Source organism: Capsicum annuum, chromosome 3 (genome assembly GCF_002878395.1).
Source record: "Capsicum annuum cultivar UCD-10X-F1 chromosome 3, UCD10Xv1.1, whole genome shotgun sequence".
Taxonomy (NCBI): Eukaryota; Viridiplantae; Streptophyta; class Magnoliopsida; order Solanales; family Solanaceae; genus Capsicum; species Capsicum annuum.
The window spans coordinates 123268636-123274000 of record NC_061113.1 but is presented as its reverse complement, the minus strand read 5'-3'; the positions used below and the strand labels follow the sequence as shown (position 1 = coordinate 123274000).

The following is a 5365-nucleotide window of genomic DNA, read 5'->3' as shown; positions in this document are numbered from 1 at the left end:
TTTCTCTTTGTTGACAAAATATATGGTAGGTGACACTATGGCTACTTCGGAGTCCCTTGTGTGCCACCCTCTATTTTGCTTAGAGACTTTCTTAAGTAGATTTACTACAACACCATACGAAAACATCACATGAGAACCCCCCAATGCTTTGTCCACCACCATCTTGTTTAGTTAGTCAAATGCCCTATAAAATATTTGAAGGAGCATCTTCTCCAGCAATTCATGGTTTGGGCATTGCGTGAGTTTACCATTGAACCTTTGACACACCTCATATATGGGCTCACCACTAAGCTGATAAAAATTTGTGATTTTGTATCTTAGTTGTAGCATTATATAAGAAGGAAAATATCAATCCAAAAATTCCTCCATAAGTTTGACCCAAGATGTAATACACCCAACGAGTAGAGATCTCAACCACAACACCGCTTGACCTGTTTAAGAGAATGGGAAAATCCTCAATTGAATAGACTCTTGAGTAATATGAGCAATATCAAATGGGGCGCACACCTCAATGAAGTTATTCAAATAAAGGTTTGTATCATCATGTGCTTGGCCCACGAATCGACTTTTCATTTGTAACATATGGAGAATTATGCTTGTGACATGGAATACTCTATTTCCCTCAGCTGGTGGGATGTGAATTTCACTCACACACTCTATATTATTAAGATAATCCTCATCCTGAAGGTGCCATCATATGAGCCTTCATTGCTTCCATTGTGGCTCATGGTACCATTATTGTATAAAAATCACCTAACAAAAGAACAAAGAGGACATGTAAGGTAAAAAAAGAACTCTTATTATCCCAAGTTCACTAACAACACCACAATAGGAAAACTACGCTTCTCTCACCGAAAACAGAGCCATTTTTTATAATTCTCAACTTATACCATCATTTCAATGCAAGGCGGTCCTTGTCAATATATAACAAACATGAGTCGAGGTTAAATCCTCAAGGAGTGCAAGATAGCTTTCAACACCTATGTGTGTTGAGAGTTAACCATATGTTAACCCGTAATACAAGACTAAAACAAAACATAAAAGTAAATTAGGGGAGGGATTTAAATGTTGAATTTTGTTGAACAGAATTACCAAGTCACACTAAAAAAGATATTGATACAATTGTTAAATTTATCAATTTAAGAGAGATCTTAGAGTTATGTTCTCCTAAGTAGTGTTCATGCAAGGGCAATTAATAATTAGTCTAAGTTTGGCTAAGGATTTTGGGTAGGCTAGAGTTAGGGTCCTATTGTTAATCTTTTGATAAAACACTAAATTTCACTCATGGATTCTTTTGAACACCTCATGAGCATGAAAAAATTACCAATCCATAACCTCAACTTAGCGTCATTATTTCTAAGATGATCCTTATGAACATAGCCAGTTCACTTAACATCCTTATTTCTAATATAGTTCTAATAAACAAGTTATTTCAAGGTCTTGTTTGCAATAACTTTTCACCTAAATCTCTCTTGAAATGATGATATGGGATCCAAGAAAATTGAGGTTTTCAACCACAATTCATAATTAAACTATAGAACAAAAGCATAACCCATAACAATTAATCAATTATTTTGACTAACAATCAACACCCACACATAATTCACTACCTAATCAAACATAACCCAAAGATATAATATTAGTTACTCAGGAAATTAAAGAGAAGAATTATACAAAAATTTGCATGCACTTGATCCATAATAATCCAAGTAAGAGTAAACCTAAATTTCAATATCAATTTACTACCTAAATCTCTTGGAATCCACTTAACAAATTGTTCTCAACTAAAAAATAAAGTGTTCTTTTCGTCTTCATAACTGAATATTGAATGGAAAATAGATGCATAAATGTGAAAAGGTTTTTCCATTTTGTGCTTTGGGATCCATCTCTATGAAATTGAATTTACGCCCTTGTAACTTTTCCACTCAACCGTGATCACTATCTCTTGATTATGCTAGCAACTCTTGTGATTGCGATGGTTATATTATGATCATCGAATTTTGACTTGACTTCCGACTGTGATCGTAGCACCTAAGGGTCGTTTGATCTTCATCTTTTGATCCTCTTTCCCACTTTTCTTCTATTCTATCTTGATCTTAATTCATCTTCATCATATTTCCTATAAGATCACAAAAGTTGGACGTTAATGTATTTAAATAGAGAATTAGTATTATTTATACACTTAAATAATTATAGTGTGCTATAAATTAGATATAAATAAGTGACAAATTTTCCACTCATCAGTGACCAAATATCAATAATTTCTTTAGAAAGGGTTGGAATGGAAAATACTCTCTCTTAGGTCCCAATTGAGATCCTAGATCATCAGATTCATAGGTTGACCAATAAAAAAGTCACCTTGGTTAAGGTTCTATGGAGAAATCAATTAGTTGAGGGATCTACTTAGGAAGCAGAGGCAGCTATGCTAGTTGGTACCCTTATCTTTTCTTCTTAAACTAAGTTCCAACTTGAGGTAATAGTTCCTTTGATTAATTAATTCTTTTATTTCTACCTCAGGACATCCATCTATTTTCATATAATATCATGAATTGAAGAGTTTGTTAAAGCCCATACATTATTCATTTATTTATATATCAACTCATGGTTAAACTCGTAAGTGTTTCGTGCAAAATTTTAGTTTTCCCCCTAGTACTTCGTCTTAGTGCATTTCAATTAAGGATGAATGATCCCAACGGGGAGATATTGTAATCTCCTAAGTTTTTAATCTCTATACTGACGAAAGGATATGCCATTAAATTATCTTTCTAATGCCGACAGTCTTGCCTCAATCCGATATCATAGCAAAAAGTTATGATAAATTGACTGAGGAACTGTCAAACTACCTGTGACAATGACTCTGGCAACGACTCATTATCAGACTCAATGAGTTGTAGTAGAGACTCATTGTCACAGTAGTGAGGGAGAAAATACTTCATCCCAATGATGACGAGTCCAATATATGACTTGTTATTAGTCCAAATGAGTTATTAGGTGGACGCATCATCACAATAGAAAAAACCATAAAATCAAGTCCCACACAATGATTCCTCTTAACGAATCATGGTAAGACCCAATGAGTCATTAGGAGAGAATTTATTTTCATAATGGTAGGAACCAAAGGCTTAGGTCCTCAAGTCACTACTTCAGGATAGGACTCAGGTCCAAACTCAACAAGTCATAGTCTAAGTCGTGACGACCGTTCCCCAAAATTTCCTGAACATTTTAAGGAAGGACTTTTGGTCTTTTCAATTTTTTTAACTCCTAATCCACTTCGTTTAGGATTCCCTAGGGGTGTAACATAGGCCTAGTTTCCCAAAAATTTCCCATTAAGTAATAAATTATAGCCTCAGTAGAAAAAGAAGCGATTACTCTTCTTCAAAGCCAAGTTAAGGTTCCTCAACCTCAAGTTAAAATCCCAAGGATTTATCTAAGTCTTCCATCTTAAGGTATGTGGGATTTCATCAATGCGTTCCTTCCATCAATTAAGTCTTAAGAACTTCTCAATTCTCTAGTTTAATTCCCTTCTATGTGTTACGTTCTAGTTTAAATATTAGTTTTATTTATTTCTTTCAATTTGTTTTTGTAAATAAACCATGGGTACAAGTTTTCCCATAAGAGCAGTTTAGTCATAAACTCAGAATCATAAATTCCCCTTGATTGGACAAATCATAGAGTTTCGGCTTGAATAATGAAATTCCTTATTACTATCAAATTTTTTAATATTATCATATATAGATGCAATAGTCAAAGCTGGTGGGTTATGAACATACGATACCTAGGATTCGTGCATATATAAGTTTACATATCTTGAGCACTTTAAATTATCCATTATTGATATTTTCTGAATGTATTACAATGAACAATTCAGTTTTCAGTGTCATTCAGTTAGGAGTAGTACTTAGTACCAAGTTATCCTCTGAATGAAGGCTCACCCATCCATTAAGATCGAGACCCTTATTAGAAGTCCCTAAGTCCCAACACTATGTTGATACCAGAGGTTATGAAGGGTCACTCTCCAATTGAGGACTGGAACCCTAGTCCTTTGGGACATCAATTTAATAGATCCAAGCCACCTAGTATTCTTTCCCTTAGTAAGGTACTAAATACCCATCCATTTGGTTTATAGGTTGGACCCTGATTTGATCAGGTTGGGGTATGTTGGTTATTGTTATCTCCCACAGTCCTTAGTTTATGATTCAATTTTAGACTATGTATGACCTTTTATTCTGTTTTTGAGTTTCATTCAGTACATGTTATACTAGGTCACGTTTAGTTTAAAATGTTTCTTGCATTTATGTTCAGCTCATACTAATTAGTTTTGCCTTCTCACATACTCAGTACATTCAAAGTACAGATCTCACACTTTTTTGCACTATATTGTCTCATGATATGGGATTGACGCTCAGTGCCTGGATCACACTTAGCACATTCTTGTACCACTAAGTAGTAGTTTTTGTAAGTCCTCATCATTCAAAGACTATTCATCGGTTATTTATTTTTAATCTTCTTTTATTTCAGTCATTTGGAATTTTTTGGGGGACTATCCCAACAACTCATTAAGATTTAGAGGCTTTCAAATAGATGTTTAGATTTTTAGCAAGTTTCTTTGTCGGACTATTTGATTTTAGATTTTGGTTGATATTCAGTGTTCCCTTCTTATTATTTCCATCAGGTATTTTAGTTTTACTTCTGCCCAAAATTTTTATTACATTTCAGTATTCTTAGTGTTATGCAAGGCCATTGGTTAGTTTGGGGTCACGTGCTACAATAAACACCGTGTTACGACTAGGGGCAGTATTTGGTCATGATAATATTAGGGATACATAATTGAATGTCAAGAATCTGTGAAGCTTTGTCAAACTTGAAATTTCTCTTTGGGTTATGTTGATAGCTCTAAGGCAGGCTATTGCTTAGAGGATCCACGTAGAAATCTTTCAACACCTGTAGAGTCTTCTACTAATATTGGATAAATTTTATCCCTAAAATGTTAGTCATAAAGGCCCATGAAAAATTTCCTTCTCTCAATGTCTTTAAATATCTTGTCCTCTGTTATTTTTTTAAATAATTTCTTGGAGGTATGAATATCCTTACCTGTATTACAATTAATCCTTGACTGTTTTTATTTTATCTATATGTCTAGTTGTTCTCACTTCCTCATCCATCTTACTTGAGTTAACACTCTTTCATTATTCTTGTATTCCTTGTATGTCAGCATTCATTTCTATAATAATTGTACTTTCTCTATTGTCTTTGATGGGTTTAAACCTATATATCTCTTTAATGACTATTCTATCCTGTGTTTGTTATGTTGTACTGATTTTCTTTCTTGTACTTCTTATAGAACATCTATATCTCCTTCTTCTTT

At 33.8% G+C, this 5365-nt stretch overlaps 1 non-coding gene across 1 annotated transcript; it reads left to right on the top strand.

The window, feature by feature from the left end:
- The first annotated feature begins 217 nt into the window (after nucleotides 1–217).
- Nucleotides 218–323, top strand: LOC124897334. Its single transcript, XR_007054056.1, has one exon. It is a non-coding gene; the product is annotated as a small nucleolar RNA R71 (small nucleolar RNA).
- The last annotated feature ends 5042 nt before the right edge of the window (nucleotides 324–5365 follow it).